Here is a 19,505-nt window from a genome sequence, read left to right as displayed (position 1 = left end):
ATCCTCTGGGCGTATCAGCCACTCTTCCAAGTTTTGCATTGCCAGAAAATTTATTGAGGGTTCACTCTGCCCCATCATCAAGATCATTAATGAAGATGTTGAACAGGATTTGATCCAGTGTTGATCCCTTGGCTTGGGTACACTGCTAGTTACTGATCTCCAACTAGACTTCGTGTAACTGATCATCACTCTCTGGACCCAGCTGTTCAACCATTTTTCAGTCCACCTCACTGTCTATTCATCCAGCCCATGCCTCATCAGATTCTTAATGAGGATCTTATGGGAGACAGTGTCAAAAGCCTTCCTGAAGTGGAGGCAGATATTATCCACTGTGCTCCGCTCATCTACCAAGCCAGTCATTTCATTGTTAGAAAGTTATAAGATTGGTTTACATGTGTTGAAAGGCTGAATTTTTGTGGCTGCTTCTGAGAAACTGTTTTGGACCATCTAATAGGTAACAGACACAAGAATATATCTGCAGTTATAGAATAGCATTGAGATTAAGGAAATCTAAATTCTGTATTGTCTTGTTATTAGACTTCTTGGAAGAGAATTCTCTCCTGCTCAGGTGACTTTGTACAGTGCAAAGTAATTGTTGGGGGGATGATGATGATTTTTCATATTCTGGTGAAAGTCATACACAAACAATAAGAAAAAACTTTTAGTTCAGTTCATGTGTTCTCTCCTCCCCCACCCCGCTCTTCCCCTTTTGCCTTTAGGACATGACATTTGGTTTGGGCATGAAAAGATCACCACCATCAGTGGCAGATGAAAGTCTGTGGAAGTCCTGTGGATGAAATGCCTATCTGTTCTCTCCTCTCTTCCAATTAATGTATCTTCTGGGATAGTATAGGATGTAGTTAATTTCTGTTGCTTTTAAGAATACAAAATGATGGATACTGTTGTCTGTAGTTCCAGTAGAAGAAGAAAATAGCAAGAGAAAAGTTTGTGTTAGAATGCTGACAACTTTGAACACACATCTCTCTTTTAAGTTATCCTCAGTGCAAATGCCTAGCTCTCCCAGGAGGGAAAAAGTTGTTCACCGCATCTCTTCCTCCCTTCATCAGACCATGCTCTCCAACCCTCCGCTTGGTTTCGCTCAGCTGGAACAGTTGCTCCCTTGGCCAAAGAAGCCAGCATGCCTCAAATGCCAAGGGTGGTAGTCTCATGACTATTGGGGAGAGCTGGTTCATATTTGCAAAACCTTTTTCAGAAACCCAGTCTCTGTATTTTTGGCTATGTTATGATAAATTGCACTATGCCTGTGACACATTTACTAAGAAGACATGGTTTACCACAACCCTTTGTGAACATACATGCAGGTAGATAAAGCATCCTGGGTGCCTGAGATGTCCTACAGTGAATGAACTCTTCCACCTGCTTAGTGGTGACCTGCCTCAGGTACCAGAAGGGTGACTGGACCGTGTCCAGAGAAGGGCAATCGAGCTGGTGAGGGGTCCAGAGCACAACTCTTGTGAGGAGCGGCTGAGGGAGCTGGGGTTGTTCAGCCTGGAGAAAAGGTGGCTGAGGGGAGACCTTCTCACTCTCTACAACTCCCTGAAAGGAGGCTGTAGCCAGGGGGGATCGGTCTCTTCTCCCAAGGAACAGGCAATAGGTCAAGAGTAAACAGCCTCAAGTTGTGCCAGGGGGCGTTTAGGATGGGTATTAGGAAAAATTTTCACACTGAAAGGGCTATTAAACATTGGAACAGGCTGCCCAGGGGAGTGGTGGAGTTGCCATTCCTGGAGGTATTTAAAAGACAAGTAGACATAGTGCTTAGATATATGGTTTAGGGATGGGTTTTGCCAGTGTGAGGTTGATGGTTGGACTTGATGATCTGAAAGGTCGCTTCCAACCTAGGTGATTCTATGATTCTGTGTTATCAGACTGAACATACAAGATTTAGGCTTACATAGAAAAAAAACACCATGTTTTTTTTATCAACAGTATTAAGCAACTGTTCCCTCCTAATTTACTTTGGGTAGTTGTATACACTGAGAACTAAGGGGACAGTGAGAGACAACAGCCTGCACATGAGATTTTTATGTCTAAAAGAGGATATGTAATGCAGGTGTGACAGCAGAGTCGTGTCTTTGGACTGATAATAGTTTCTCAGCTCCCATTTATTTTACTGCAAATTCAGTAGGTAGGCAGTCAGCCTCAGGCTAGTTGGAAGCCCTTATTTTAGAAATAAGGGGAAAAATAAATAAATAATAGCTATAAAACCCTTGATAAAGTAATATGGGAGGAAATAGCCCCTTGGACGTATAATTTTCCAGCTGAGTATTTGCATTATTTTTATAATGTATTTTCCGTTTTTAATAATTCATAAGAAAGCAAACAGCCTAAGTTTAATGAAGTAGAATTAGTCCTTTATATAGACTAAACTCATAATTCTTTTTTTGTTGCGTAATATCTGATGCATTGTCATTTTTTTGGCAGACTTTCACATTCCTGTCTCCTGATCTTGTAAACCTCAGTAAAGATCTGTTTTTCTTGTGCTTAAACATGAATTATAATGTTTTCAAAGCTAAAATTAAAAAAAAAAACAACAAAAAACAAACACACCACCCGTGCACAAGTCAATACAGAAAACGTATGCTTGTGCTTTCTGGTTAATTTCTTTATGTTTTCTGTCATCTTAGTACAATTAAATTAATCAGTAACTGCAGTTTGCGAAGAATTCTGAAGTCATTTTAATGCCATGAAATGAGCACAAATCATTTGGCTAAACTAGTTTCATTTTTGATAATCCTTATAGAGTTCTAATGATCCAAATTAATTTTTGGATTATTGTTAATGCTGTTTCTGAGCAGGAAAAATACAAACTTCCCTGGGTTTTTGAGAAATTAGAAAAGTTAAGATTCATGTTTAAGGGAAAAAAATAGAGCAGCCACAAAGAAAACCACACTTGTTTGGGTAACAACCAAGAACACAACACTTGGGCTGATACGAAAGGAGGATAATATTCTAGTATTTCCCATCCTATCAGGCACAAGGAAAGTTTATTTGCAGTTTTAAATTATTAATCATTTTAAATGCTTAGTTAACTCAACGCTACATCACATACAGTGGAAAAAGTGCTCTTTGCCTCAAAAATTTGTATGGAACAATCCTTGAAAACATTAATAGTATCTTATAATCCTACATCATGCTTACGCATACTTGCTGCTCTGTTCTCTAGAATAATACAAAAGTGCAATGACAGAAGACTTGCAGCTTGGAAGTAAATTTTCTTGGCATAGTTGTGTAGGCAGAGTAACCATTGCTTACTGACACACAATTTTAAGCTATTTCAGTTGCAATAAATTGAACTCACAAATCCTGGAACTATATAGTTTTAAAAATTGCTATTGTTTTATACTTAATTTAGCAATCATAAGGTTTCAGTGCTACTAAGCATATGAGTGCTCTTAGGTATATAATGTGATTTCATATTCATCTAGACTTTTGTGCAGGGTCGACTGGATCAGGATATTTCAGGACTGACAAGCACTTGATTGGAGTTTCTAATTTTGTTTTCAGTTTTTGAGAACTGGGATGAAGGAGAAAATATTTTCTTAGGGATTTTTTTTCTTTTTTTTTTCTTTGGTATCAAAAAAAATCATACAATTAGTTTTGTTATCTGTGGATATATTCAGTAATCAGTACTAAGCACTTCATGCAATTTAACTGTGAACTATGTTTCAGACTTCAGGCAGTACAGTAAAAAGTACAGAGGTAATATGGTTGATCTTCATGAGCACATAGATTGTCTCCAGGTCTCTGCAGATGAGCGTTCTGTGATATAGGTGTAAGTCTCCACAGCTGCATGCAGCAAGCACACCTATCGGTCTACTAAGACTTACGCATGGGGCTTACATATCTTGGAAAATGTTGAAGAAGTTCATAAGATCAATCTTTCCAGGAATCCTTGAATGCTATGGGATTTTTTTCTATTGGAGCATGTCATGCTCTATGTAGCCTCCATTTCGTTATTCTTTAGCTTGATGCAAATAATTTCCAAAAAATAATACCAGATCAAAATTTCATCTAAACAGAATAGACATGGATTAGAAATTTCAACTTGATATTTCTTTCGCGAGGAATTATATAAATTGCGTGCGTGTTTAGAAAAATTTAGGCATTTGTCAGAATTTATAGTATGATTTTTTTTTTTTTAAATTTTTTTCAAATATTTGATACCTGGACCAAGGACATTTTGAAGGCAGCTGCAACTCTTGCACCTTATATTTGTTGACCTTAAAGTGTTTTTCAATGGCTAACACTTTTTCAATGACTGAAATGGAAAATTCTGAATTACAGTGCTTTTTCCAAGCCTTCCTAAACTCAAATATCTGTCAGCCTTGAGGAAATATCTCCAATACATTTCCAATTCAAGTGTATGCTATCACAATGATTAGAATTATACGAGACTGTATGGACAAGGACTGTCTACGGTTTTGGAAGGTCTAAGATACAGATGTCTGCTGTTCTGACTTTGCGTTTGGGATAATATCTTTGCTTTATGAAAAGTCACCTTTGTCTGATGGTTTTCTGGCTGTTGTTCTACCTGTATATTGTGACTGTGATGAGGAGAGTCAGCAAGGCAAAAAGGTTTTTCTAAAAACACACACACGTCTTTCCAGCTTTGTCATGCACAGACGGGCATGTTTGCTTGAACCACAAAATTCCTGGGTTGGCAGAAGTGGAGCATTTGTGTTGTAGAGCCTAGATAAGGAAAAGGAAAAAGCAAAGTCAATTACTACTGTAACCAGGTTACTGAGCACAGCATTACAACACCCATTGCAGCAGCTTCACTGCTAATTCATAAATATGTAATATAGCCCAGTTTGATGTAGGCCTTGACACTGTGTTTTGCTGTGTAGAAGTAGCTCACAACCAATAAAATGTGATGTGAAACAGATTAAACAGTCTTGTATTTGCCAGTGTCGTAACAGACCTTTCGTATCAAATCTTATCTCTAGTTTGAACAGAAACTGAAATCTTTCTTTAGCTAACAAATACTCAGGCAACTTTGTGGCTGTGAACTACTGGAAATAACTGATTTTATTACACCTGCAGATACAGAGGTACAGAAACATTTGCGTGCAGCAACACAAAATAATTCAGAACAGCTGTACCAGAGTATGGACCAACCCTATGCAGTAATGCCAGTACTTGGGTGCAAAGCTTTATTTTGGGTTTTAGTTGGGATTTTTTTTTTTATTGTATGCACATGCGTATACTGTTCTTTAGAGCCTATTTTACACAACTGTAGCATACAATCGCATTCTGGTGACTTTTGTCTACGCACAGGCAAGAAATTCACAGTTTAGAAGTTCCTACCAGTCAAGAAATTTTACCTGTTTTTTTTCCCTCCCCTTTGAAAGAACTGAAAACAAAGAGAATGCCTCACGATTTAATGGTATGAAATGACTCTAAAGGGCAAGATTAATCATGTTTATCCACTCTCAATTATATGTCACATGACTGGGTATTTGAGGACTAAAGTGTTATGAAGTTGGCCAAGTCAGTTACCTGCTATGTTGGTTTTTTTACTCTATCAAAGGTAGGCAACACATGTAATTGACGACTCAGACCTGTGAATAAACAATAAGATTTAGTGCAAAATATTTATAATACTGGAACGATTTTTGGAGCTGTGATAGTGGAAATAGTTGGAATTGCAGAGTAGCGTTATCTGAAACTAAAACATAAAGCCATATAAAAAAGATAAACTTCTAATCTTCTTAATAACCTGCTTAGGAATACACTGATTATTCTTATTCTTAGAGCTGTTGTTATTGTATTTAATTTTGTAGCTAAAATCTTGTACTTTTTTAACATATTTTTGCATTGTAACTGATTCTTAAGATTTGAATGTAGGGTAGGTAGCAAAACTTTGCTAGTCTTTTTAGACCTTAAAAGGAGTGATTTTCCAAAATTAAGTAGGAAAAATGCAAAATAAATACAACATGGGATTCCTTTTAAACTATCTGTAGCTATAAGTGGCCAACGGTGTGTAAGTTGTGAATCTAGGAATACATCTGGACTGGCATCATTTGTAGAAGTGTGTACAATACTGTGATCCTCTGACATCTTCTAGGATGCTAAAATGTACATGTGTGTCTGTATAGACATTTAATGTTTTTTTGTTTGTTTGTTTGTTTGCTTTGTAGGTAAGTACCATTTATGAAGAAGTACATAATTTGGGGAGTGTTTGCATGGTCCCCTTCTGTGAATTCATATGTCCAGTGAGTACACAGAAAATCTTTTAATGTCTTGACATTTTTAATTCATCAGGAATTGCTATTATGCGTAATGAAATCTTTCTGGTGTTTTCTCTGGATTTTGGATGAGATCTGAAGGAATACATTGAAAAGCATACTCTCCTGTCCTCTTCTCTGACACACGCAAACCCAGGCAATATTCATGGCACTTCTGTGGAACCTTTACATGTTTAGAACTTGAGTAAGAAAATGTATAGAAGATGTACTTAGTGTTTTCAATTAGTGATGGTATTGGCACATTACTCCCACTTTACTGCAAATCTGAACTCAGATGAAATGCCTTGAATGCTGCCATATTAAAAAATAAAATGCAGACCTGCATCAAGATTTATAGCAACGAGTCAATAAATATACAATAAGGTTCTGTGGTCTTTTCTCCAAAGATCTTGAAGCTTGTACACAAAGACGATTTTTAAGGAACATACCTGTGTCAGAATGCGAGCTATTTACCCAGTGGTTGCATGGTGTTCAGTGGAAAAATATGGCATTCAGGATTATCTGGAATTTGCAGAAATCAATATTCTGACCTCTAGCAATGTGTTCTAGCAAACTATATCCAGGGCTTTTTAAAAAGAAAATAGAGCATCACTGTGTAACATTCAAGGGTACTGATGTCTAATTTGCAAGGTTAAATTATACATTTAAATTAACAGATGCTATAAACCACTTTAATATTCTTGGATGTTTGGAAATTGTTAAATATATGTAATTTTATCACTTATATGAGTATTTGTGATCAAAAGCATAGATCCAATGATATCTTTTGATACATTGTGATCTAAATGGTACACAGAAATCTTGTATAATGATGAAATTTCTGTGGTCTTTACTAACTGCAATTCCTGTAGACCTGAGTGACAGCTGAAATACTCAGCATACTACAAAGCAGGAGCCTTTACATTTCAGTAGTTCTGATGAATCATTCTCTAGACTGTATGTAGGTACCTGAACAGATTAAGCATTCATACAAAACAATGGTGTATTGTCAGATGTTACACTTCCACTTCATACCAGGAAATAGAGAGAAAATTAAGAAAATTTGCTAGGTGCAAGACTGAAAATGACAGTTTTCATCTCTATTTACAACTGATACATGTCTGACCAGGCACATCCTGCCTTAGGAAGCAGCAACACATTCAGAGATCCACAGACGTGCCTTAACTGTGCAGATATGTTTTTATATGTTGAAGATTTGAATCGCTGAGGTGGGCGCTACTACGCCTCTGTGGGGCAAGCTCACTTCTGTGTGTGTGTGTGTGTGTGTCCTGTTACCCTCCCCACCTTCACTCTGGGCAAGATTCCTGGACTTTTATTGCAGAGCAGGTTCCATGTGTGAAATTCATGCACACGGTCATCCCTCAGGAACTCGTTTCTATGCCTGTGTCTTCAAAGCATGAGCTGCTTTCCTTGGAAAGCAGGAGAAGAAGACTGACTATATCTAGATACCTTTGGGTGTTCCATGTTCAGTATAGAAGAAGACTGGAAAATTAACTTTATCCAGAATAGGTATTAGGGATTTCTCCACCAAGAAGCTGTCAATCGCCAGAATGATGGTATGTGATAGAACAGATGTTAACCAATGATTTCTGCAGTGTAACCATAGACATCCTCAATGTTTGTCAGGACTTTGCTTAGCGAGATTGTTGTCTTTAAAGACCTCTTAGGCTGTATCTTAACTGGCAAATAAGGTAACATAACAGGGGGGTTGCTGCAGCGTGAAGCAGTCAGTACTGAGAAACCAGTGTCAACATTGCCTGCATTTCAAGGGTTTTACTTCAGATTAACTCCAGTTAGGTCCTAATGACCACAGTGCACTGTGTACATAGTCCTGGTACATACCTTCTGGTTTCACTTCATTTGCATTTTGTTTGCGCATCAGGACTTCTCTGCCATGCAAACCAAACTGGTAAAGGTGGACTAGCTTCAAAATGCTCTCCTGACCCAAACCAAAATGCAAATGTAGATGCATCCTTGAACTGTGGACATATAAACAGCTTGTCATTGCTGATTTTGCTAACCTATTTTACAGAAAGAGAACGTGTTTATGTTCTTTACAGACCAGTACCATAAAACAGGTCTTATCTTGAAGAACTCTGAAATGAATGAAAAATTATGCTTATTTCATAAATGTAAAATTTGGTCAGCTACATATAAAAATGGGTTGTGTTCCTTTTAAGATAGCTGCTGTCACCCTGAACAACCATATGGACCAGTTAACTAAATAAGCCGTTTCATCTTTAGCAATTCCAATTAAAATTTTCTTCATAAGTCATATTTTGTTTCTTATGTGGAAAACCACGTGTGCTGTAGTATAATCGCTTGTAAATATTCCTGTTTTAACCATTTTTTTTTTTATTAGACAAACTGGCATTATTTTTACTACTATATTATTTTATCATCAACATGAACTTCACCTAAGTTGGTGGTTCAGATTTTCCATTATCAGTAGAAACAATACATTTTGTATCTAAATTATGCAATCTATTGCATTAATAATTTATTAATAATTGTATTAATAATCAAATGTTGGTTGTTTAGGCAGGAAAAAACAGAACAGATGCAGAGGTCTTTAAACCAGAAGCTTTATTTTGACAGCATCATCTATAATAAGAATTTACTAATGTGGTTGTTTTGGTTGCTTTTTCTGAAGTTCTCTGGTGCAGCTCTTGGAGTCAGCATGGGGCTAAAATGAAAGGAGATGTGTTTACCAATTTATTCAGTCCCTGAGGAGTTGCTCTGTTTAAAACTTGATGCAAACTTGAAAGGCAAAACATCTTTCCCCACTTACATTAATGGGAATAAGTACACTTATCAATAAATCTCTTCTTTCAAAATGCCTCGTTTTAGGAATTTTCAACATTGTTCTTTGCATATGTAACAGAACAGAGGTGACATAAGGTCAGCACAAAATTTGAGTACATTTTTATTTGTGTTACTATTCAGAACAGCACTTGCAAATATGTCTAAATTTCATAATTATCCAATGGAATTCAGATATATACTTGAGCTGTTGGGATAAAAGGCTATGTTGCAGGAATATGCTCCAGTATTTTTCTTAACTAAAATGGGCCAGTATATCACGTGCAATCTTTCTTTAGCAAGGAAATAGAGGATTAAATTACTGTATCATTACTAAAACAGTCTTCTAGATGAATTTTAAAGTTTATCAGGAAGAAATGAAAGAACTGTGAAACGATATACAGAACATGTTAGATAATGCAGCTACTGTGAAAATAAGAATTTTCTATAACAGTAAGTGGTTTTCTATAACAAATTTCCAATTAAGGACAGCTGGAAATGAGTCCAGAATAGTACAATAGAGCCAATTAAATTACGATGTGATGTAGTTCAGTGCTTTGTTTTGTACCATGTAATTAATAGAACATAAAATGAACTGCTAAATAGTACCAATGTTGCTTTACACAATGTTATGTTGTCAAGTTGGTAAAGTAAAAGCTGGAAAAGATACATAACTCAGAAAGGCATTTGTAGACTGAGATCAGTGTTAAGAATAACTATCATGCAGAAACATGAGTACAAATTTTATATCCCAGAAATTCATTCACTGCCTAGGGCACTAGGAGGGAAATAATGCCCTCTGGGAAGAAAAAAAAACAAAAAAAAAACCCAGCAACCAAGTGTTCGGGAAAGATTACAGAGACTAGTATTGCCTGAACTTATGTATTTTTATCTATAACTACAGTGTTACCACCAAGATTTTATGTTATTCTTTATGTTGTGAGCAGAATAATACAAAGCTCTGCACTTTCTTGATGTAGCATCCATATTGGGGGGAAGTATATAAATAGTACACTAATTTTTGCCAGTTTTTACAAAAAAAAGTCTGTCAGTGCATGTTATAATTTATTGCTTTCTGAACATGTCAGTGTATAAGATCTTAAAGGTAAATTAAGAGGGACATTTAATTTGTGAAATTAAAATGCTGTGCATTTAAAATGCAGCTGGATGCATAGCCAAACAACCCAGACGATATAATTCTTGTTTGGTTTATCATCTCTGCTGATTTTTAGCACAAGAAACAATTAATCTTGAAGCTGGGGTGAGTATGTAGCTGCCACAAGTGTAGAGATGGAGTATTCAGTCCTGCATAGGGAAGACAGAGCTGTGATTTTCTGTCTTGTCACTAGATGTCATTATTCTTCTCGACAATATAGCTGGTAGACATTTGAAAAGCTGTCCAACATTTCAGTGAGTATTTGAAACATAATTAAGTAACATCAGTTGCAAAGAACACAGAGGTCTCTTCTCTTCTTGAAAGAAAATGAGATGTCTTGGATGATTTGTTTTATTGGTTGTGATTTACTGCCTATTTGTGTTAAGTTCTGCACAGGAACGAAGGCTGTCTATTCACCTTGCTCTAGCTACTTCACACTGAATAAGTAAAGCTGTCTGGAGTTTCTATCACAGAAAGCAGCTAAGGATGAATAGAACAGGGCTGTGAGACAAAAAGTAAGGGATCCCACGGCATCAGGAGAATGAGACACAAATTCAGAGTAAAGCAAGAAGTGGGATGTGTGGCCAGACCAGAGCAATGGGAGAAAGAAAGGCTTTTCCTAGGGACGTGTTTGGGGATGTATCAGTGGCAGAAGCTCAGGAAATTTGTTGTTGGACTGAGGGTGAATTCTAAGGGAAGAACCCACCCTGTGGGTCAGTGATATTGATGAAAAGTCATCTTTATTGAATAAAAGTCATTCTGGTGTATCTGATGTGCCTACCTCAAAGACAAAGTGCAGGCAGAGCTCTCAAAACTGTGCTTGAGTTGGTCTCAGCACCAGGCTATGCCACCTGACTCCATCTTCTAAGGATGTGCAAAGGGCACCTACTTCAAGTATTCCCAAGGGACTCATTGTTAGAGTCAAGCTTTTCTATTTTCTAATTGACTGTCTTAGGTTTTTTGTCTTACAGTGTGTAGATAAAAGTGATAGCTGGCAGGTTAATGCTGCATGTTGTCTTCTTGCTTGCTGTACAGTAAATTCATTAGGAAAGAAGTTGGTTCTGAAGGACAAATATTGTTTGCCCAACATTACTATAAGAAAGCGAGCTATTTCTATTTTCAAATGTAAACAATTAAGTAGATATTTAAATTCTACTGTTCTCTGAATAAGGACAATTCAGTCATACATTAGAAAAGCAAATTCTTATAAAGTATAAAACTCTATTTTCTCCTTTCTTAAGTATATTCATTCCTATTCCTTCCCTAGTGAAACTTCATTGAGCTTTTCTGAAAAAAAAAAAAAAAAAGCTATTCAGAAATTAAAGGCACATTGATATCTTGATATCGATTCGGCTAATTGATACCTTAAGATCTCATATTTAAAATAACTAATATGGAGATTTTATATGCTATAACATTAGTTTTATGTTTTAAACTCTATGGGGAAAAGCTGTGAATTTCAAAATGAATTTATAGTAGGCAGATGCAAATGGGATCACAGAAAGCTATTTCAATATGGACATTAAATAATAATATCATAAGTGGTTCCAGTGCAAAATTTGTTACTTTCAAGTTTCTATAAGGCATCTTTCTGAACGGACTCCAGGAAAAAATGTGTACAGCAGGTTGTTGTACTGATTACATTAAATTAGTTGTACAGCAGCATTTCTAGCATTTTGCACCCATGTCTTCAAATTCTTTGAAGCAATCCATCTAAGGAGAACGTGCAGTATGTTTAAAAATATTTTAATAGCTTCTGTGTATTATTGTGTTTTATATATCTATAATATAAAAATAATCTTGCACTTCTATAACATTTCTTGCCTTGAATGTATCTATTCTCTCTCTTTAAATGTGTGCACAGTTATGTTATATAATATAGAAACACGTATTTATTTTAGAAGTTTATATACTTGTTATTGGTTGCGATGTATGCTATGAACTTTATGAGTTTTATAACTTGCAAGGTAAAAGGAACATCGAAAACACTGAAAGTGTTCCGTGTGAAACTGAAGTGAATTCTGATTCAGAATTATGATTCTGGAGTGAAAATGATTCATATTATTGCAAATTAAAGATTCAGATTCCTAACTTATCCTCAACCTCTGGCAAAATTAATTAGTGTGATTATTTTAGATAACAGGTTGAACAGAAAAAAGGCTGGGGAGGGGCATGTGAGTTCTTGGTGGTGGACTATGTGGCCCAGGTCACAGCCTTGACCTGACCAACAGCCAGCAGTTAGTTCTGGTCTGGGGGTCTCTCAGTAGTGCCCAAGAGGACTGTTTCCATCTTTATAATCAATGATTTGTTGGACCAGAAAGACTGGTAAGAGACTCACAGTTTTTTACCTCTGTTATTTTCCCTTTTTACTGAGCCCAAGAGTGCTTGAAACACTCCTTGGAATTAGCAAAGCTTTTTATAGTTGTGGGATACAGGCTACTATCAGTATTATGCTCTGTGGTTGCCATCAGCATCTTTCAAACCTATCACTAATAACAAAGTGGGTTTGGAATATAGCCATGGCTTTTATTTTCTTTTCTTAAATTGCTGCCTTCATTTTTGAGACTGGTTTTTTTTTTAGTGTCCTCGATGAAATCTTCACTTACTCATGTCTTGAACTGAATTTCATTCCAGCATGCACCATACCTCCTTATAGTGCTTGCTATAAATAGGAAATCCAGAGCTCTGCAGACTGACAAATGAAGTCTAAAACTACCACTTTGTTGTCATATTAATGAGGAACATACCAGCATAGTTCTTATTATGTTCAGGCTGGCCTTGGAGGTTTGTCATGTATCTGACATAGCTTGGCTAATTATAAGCTATACTGCTTTAAGCCATGAAAGCCTGTGGCACTGAATGAACAAAAAGGGATTTAGATTCTTAAGGATTATAAACATGAAAATGCATTATCGGTAGGAACCTTTTTAACTCAGCATTGTTCTTTCTTGTTAGAATCAGCAGTTAGAAACAATGTATCTTTCAAAACAATTGGATTTGAATAGTTGGGAGTTGAAACAGCCATGTTTGTTCTTAATAACTATATTTATGAAACTTAAAATTAGGCATTATGTCTATATTTTTGTAACTCAGGCATTTGTAAGACCCTTACCTTTCACAGAAGAAAATAGCAAACACAGTTAGTGTTGACCTCTCCCCAAGCCTGCATGTACCTTAGGACAATTCCAAAACGTCATATATTTCTGTTAGCAAATCCTTACCACAATAAGTGATCACGAGTGCCCAGTTTGCATAATAGAAGTCAAACATGCAAGTGTCTGGAGACAAAGAAAGGAAATTTCTATGTTTTGGAAATGGGTGGGATACAGAGAGATGATCCTGACTTTTGTACCTCTCTGTGTATATCCATCTCAGTAACCCAATACTGGATTCAATCAGCAGCTCACTCAAGCAAGTTACCAAGCAGTGATGTACACTTCCCTGGTGAGATGTACTAATATCAAAGATCACAGAATCACAGAATGGTAGGGGTTGGAAGGGACCTCTGGAGATCATCTAGTCTGATCCCCCTGCCAGAGCAGGGTCACCTAGAGCAGGCTGCACAGGATGGTGTCCAGGGGTGTTTTGAATGTCTCCAGAGGTGGACTCCACCACCTCTCTGGGCAGCCTGTTCCAGTGCTCTGCTGCCCTCAAAGTAAAGAAGTTCCTCCCCATGTTGAGATGGAACTTCCTGTGTTCAAGATCTCTTGGATTTATTAGTTTGGAGACCATGCTGAAGCAGGTGAAACTGAGAGATAGCTCTACAGAAATAAGGTAGCAGCAGAGATTATCAGGGAGGTGAGATGCAGCAAAGGAGCTTCTACAGGAGCTATGCTGATCCCAGCCCACCTCTTTCAAGAACACTAAGATGTTTGCAAAGCAGGAACGTGAAAAATTTGTGGAGGCACAACAGTAATGCTGTTCAGGTGTTGGGCAGAGGTCTTCAGATAAACGTGATGGTACCATGGGATGGGGTGGGGGAAGAGGAAAGGTGCTTGTTGCATCTTAATCTTTGGGTGTTGGAAAGTGAGGAACAGAAGGAGCTGAGAGAGGCAACTTAAAACAATGTAAAAAGGCAAGAAAACACTTTACATTATTATTATAATATTTATGTTGCCTCCAGGTGCTACCAACAGATGGTGTACATCTATTACTACTCAAACAAAAAAAAAAATTCAAATCGTCCTGTCAGATGGGGACCATGGAGTGAGACATCAAAGAAAGATCTAAAGTTTCCTAACTTCTGAAAAAAGCTCAAGCAGATGTTTGCATTTTGATCTCAGAAAGAAAGGAAATACTAGCAGGAGACAGTGAATTTAAGGTGTTAACAGAGTTGCAATTCATGGAACTAGGACTGAGATGGGAATTCTGTCAATCCTGTGCTCTCAAAGCACTGTATTATTTTCTTCTAAATGCCTTCTTGTCCTAGTGATGCTGAATATTGAATAACTTGCCATACTGCCTCTTTGAGAGACCTAGCACACAGGTGATGTTGGCATGCGACTATGAAAACACCCCATCAAATTTGCCACTAGACTTTGTGGCAAATTAACCTGGTTTTATGTTTGCATTTTATTGTTATGTGATATAAAACATTGTAGAAACAAAGCCTGAAGCTAAGCTGAAGGCTCCTCCTGAAGGACAAAACAAATCATCTGGACTAGATGACCTTTAAAGGTCCCTTCCAACCCAACATATTCTATGATTCTATGATTTTATTCTCACAGAATACCTCCTTTTTGTTATTTAATTTTTAGTAGCTTACTGGAAAGGCTAAGAATGAGGGAAGTTGAAGCAAACCAAAATTAGTCAAGAAAGTGTATGGCCATTCAGTAAATTTTAACCTATATTGTAGAATCCTACACTGGGGACTGGCGGGCTACATACTCACTTCTTTTATAATTGAGTGTTTAAAAGGATGCTAATATTGGAACTTGCTACTGTAGGTTATGATTATCAAGAAATGACAACAATCAGGGAAGAAATAACGACAGTGCATTCATGAATAGTATACAACTGAAAAGGTCATGTAAAAGTCTTATGGACTAGTATTTTTGTAGTTAAATATTAGTTTGTTTGTTTCTCTAGATGGAACTTCACAAATGTAAACCCTTCTTCTGTCAATGTGTTTATTATTTCATGAGCATCGCTGTTAGTTTCTTTCCATATAATACTGTAAATACGATGTCAAAGAGCACGGTTATCAGAAGTTAACAAAATGTGATTCCCCAGGGTAAGCTTTTACTCTAATTCTTCTTGTTATTTTAAGTGAATGTAGATATTGAAATGTATTTTTTCCGTTTTTCTGTAGTTTTAGTCATAGATTGCCCAACAGAGGATGATAGTGTTACCTGTTCATAGACTTCTTCCTAAAGAAACAGTCATTACGTCAGTTAACATTTTCCAAAAAACTTTGAATGAAATGTAGTGTTGTACACAGAGAACTGTTGATGGGGATATTTAGTATTGGACTGTTTTGCATACAGTATGATGCAGTACTTATAATACATAAGTACTGTGCATGCCTAGTGATGATGTCCAATATCCTCAGAGAATATCAAACAGGTCTGGAAAAGGGGAAAAAGGAAATGAGAAATATATGCATCTCTGTGGAAGTCTAAGGGAGAGGCAAAAGAAAATAATCTGTGCTTTCACTGCACAAAAGTAGAGTCCTGGATATCCAAATCTGGCTGGAAAACGCGAGTTGTCTTCTGGAGGAAGAACAGATTTTCTTGTCCTTTGTATTCTGGAACAACCCCAAACTCTGTAAATTTATTAACATGTTAATAGTTAAACCCTAGTCCCTCATGCTTTCTAATATGCAAGTGGTTAAAAGGGTACTTAATTGTGCTCTAGGAAGCTCAGGTCCAAGTTCTTGCGCTGCGTGTGCCAGCATTGAGGCTTTACTGTGGGTTTCTCAAAACACCGCTGACTCTAACAGTGGACAAGTAAGCATTGGGTTCCCTGGAATCGCAACCTAAGTCTTCAGACTGATTTAGCACTTCCTTAGACTGTTTAGTCCTTCACCTTCGTCCAATTCTCATCTTAATGAGAAAATGAGGACAAAGGAAAATGATTTATTGGTTTTAATCGTTTTTAATGCTTGACATATTTTTTTCCTTGCCCCCTTCCCTCTGCGGTCACCACCCTAGTCTGGGTTAAGACTTCAAGGATATAAAATTTACAAAATCAGAACACCATAGGTATTAAAATGAGGGTAAATCTGCAATTGGTGTCCTGCTGTTTCTTCTCATTCTCCAGTAGAAAGTGTTGTGAATTTTATAATTAATAGCAGAATGTCTATAAAACCTATTGTGCAATAGTTTTCTTTTTTTGTAGCTTTTATTTCTTTCGTTTCTGAATTAGCCATGGTATTATACACAGAATTACAAACAAAATATATGCTTAGAAGTTTCTAATACCTCCAATATTTGAAGCAAAACTCTGAGATTTCTTAAAATTCAGCAGTGTGAAAGCTCTCTGGATAGAGAAATTCCTCTTTCTGATAAATTCTGCTCAATTTTAGCTTAATTAATTAATTAATACTGCCTAAAATACCATTTTCCTTCTGCTGATTGTATTTCTCAGAAAGGTTTGGCAACCTACCAAAACAACTAAACACACAGACTTTCTAAAAATCCAGGGTTTGCCCCATCAACAAAGTAAAAGCAGCGGACCTTATTGGCCATATCTGGCAGCTGACGGGGCAGTTGTCACAACATGAATAGCCCTGGCAACGTGCAATCTGACCAAGTTTTAGCAGACAGGTTTCGCTAGGGGTATACGATTTAAAACACTTGGCCCCCAGCTCCAGAGCACAGACACAGTAGAGAGTACAGCCATTTCCCACAGGAGGCCGTCACCTCTGTATGGCGCAGGATCCACCTACATCATACGGGCTTGCTCCCAGTAGCACCTCACATGTCTGGTGTGAGACGTGAGCAAGGAGCCATTGGAGGCAGCTGCCCTCCCTTGTCAGCATCCCCAGGGACCCAGACTCCAGGGCATCGCAGTCTTCCTGTTTCAGGCTAAAGAAACTGCTTATCGGTTTCACACGCTCTGTGAAAGGTAGGACCACCCAGCTCCTGTTCAGTTGCTACCCTGCTTATCTTGGGAAAGAGAAGTGCAGTCTGCCACACCACTCTGCAAAGTCTGTGGAGTTTTAATTATCTGTTTCCAACTTACGTTGCAAGTGTGGTGGAAATTTGTACGGTGTAGTGTCTCCCTCTGTTCTGTGCCGGGTTAGAGGGTGAGGAGAGGGAGAGAATGAGCAAGGTTCTTTCTGAATCTCAGTAAGAAATTTAACAACAAATGGCTTAATATGATAACTGCTTTAATAAGACAGAAAAAGAAGACGAATATAGATAGCAAGTAAATCTTGCATCCTTCAGATGCTGGGTGCCCCCTGCTCATGCAGCATCCAATGGAGCCCAAATGGCTTTTCCCATGGTGCACTGCATAGGGCAGAACAGCTCCTGCCCATAGAGAGAAGCTCTCCCTTTTGGTCCTTTGAGCTGTTATATAATTTCCTTACAAGAAAACAACTCTATTCCCAAAGGATGTTCTCATGAGACCTTCTTGCTGTGCTGTTAGATAAAGGCAACACCATGCAGGTGGTGTAATCATGGTGCCCAGTGGGAGCTGCCTGCAGGCTCCCCTGTTGCAATCGAGCTGGCTGAGGTTATTCTGCAGCCGCAGGGTTCATGCAGCACAGCACCGGCCGGCGCCTGCTCAGGTTAACTCTTCTGTGGGATCGCTACCTACTAAACGTGCAGCAGTCTCTCAGGCAACATCAAAACATTCCACCCCTTGATCCACATCCAGTTTACATTTCCCAAAGTTACATTATAAGTTAAAGGTGATATGAATGACATATGGGTTTCTCAAGCCCTAAGTACAAGGCCCAACAGAACAAACATGGCCTGTTAAAGATCCCTGACTCCTCAAACACAATGTCTTCTGCAAGGCTCCCAATACACCATCTTGATGAAAGTGCCCTGTTATTACATCTGGGTGTATAGCATAAATTTAGAAACATTTCTACCATTTTGCTATTCCATGAAAGGCTATGACACTAAACATAAAATAAAAGTATTAATTAGCAAAGTGGGAACATTGGAAAATTAAAAAAAATGTCAACTTTCTGCCTGGTCAGGTAGCTTTCATTCTTGCTCCCTGTATACATATGTTGTGATGCAGTATTTAATTATTTTGTCTTATTTAGTTTTTATTTGGAACCTGTTTTGCTGGCATGCAGGATAGCACATTCAAGGTTCATTGAAGAATGAACTAACATATGCACTAACTAAAACAATTTTATAGCCAAAAGCAGCAGAAGGATAAAGACAGAAAAACATTAAAGGTACTAATGGGAGGGAGACCATTTAATCTACAAATGCTGAACTGATATTAAATTTATGTAATGTACTTGGTGCAAGTTTCTCTTGAGTTTGTTTTTGCAAGTTATCATTGTAGGCTAGCACTTTAATAGACTATGTTCAAAATCCTTTTGGTTTATATTCCATTTTCTTAATTTTTTTATTTTTTCTCCCTTTTGCATAGCCTCATTGTCTTAAGAATACAGTTTTAGCTCCCACTTTTTCTCAGTAACTTTAGTCTGTTTTACTGTCTTCTTACCCAAAATGTTCAAAAATGTCTGGCTGCTCACAGCTTGGATGGGCATATGCTTCGCTGGGTGAAAAACTGGCTGGATGGCCAGGCCCAAAGAGTTGTGATGAATGGAGTTAAATCCAGTTGGCAGCCGGTCACAAGTGGTGTTCCCCAGGGCTCAGTATTGGGGCTGGTTCTGTTTAATATCTTTCTCAGTGATCTGGATGAGAGAATAGAGTGCACCCTCAGTAATAACACCAAGATGACACCAAGTTGTGTGGTAGTGTGGATCCACTTGAGGGTAGGAAGGCTCTACAGAGGGATCTGGACAGGCTGAATCAATGGGTTGAGGCCAATGGTGTGAGACTCAACAAGGCCAAATGCTGGGCTCTGCACTTGAATCACAACAACCCTATGCAGCGCTACAGGCTTGGGGGAGAGTGGCTGGAGAGCTGCCCAGCAGAAAAGGATGTGGAGGTGTTGGTGTTGAATATGAGCCAGCAGTGTGCCCAGGTGGCCAAGAAGGCGAGTAGCATTCTGGCTTGTATGAGGAATGGTGTGTCCAGCAGGACTAGGAAGTGATTGTCCCCCTGTACTGGGCACTGGTGAGGCCCCACCTCGAATGCTGTATTCAGTTTTGAGAAGGACATTAAGCTGCTGGACCGTGT

At 37.9% G+C, this 19,505-nt stretch overlaps 1 protein-coding gene across 4 annotated transcripts in view; it reads left to right on the top strand.

Moving 5' to 3' along the window:
* The window catches only part of PDE4D (phosphodiesterase 4D), a 520,925-nt gene that overhangs the window by 187,945 nt on the left and 313,475 nt on the right, over positions 1 to 19,505 (top strand). The window lies entirely within an intron of this gene.

This window comes from Larus michahellis, chromosome Z (genome assembly GCF_964199755.1).
Source record: "Larus michahellis chromosome Z, bLarMic1.1, whole genome shotgun sequence".
In the NCBI taxonomy this organism is placed as follows: domain Eukaryota; kingdom Metazoa; phylum Chordata; class Aves; order Charadriiformes; family Laridae; genus Larus; species Larus michahellis.
This window is presented reverse-complemented; position numbering and strand designations above follow the sequence as displayed.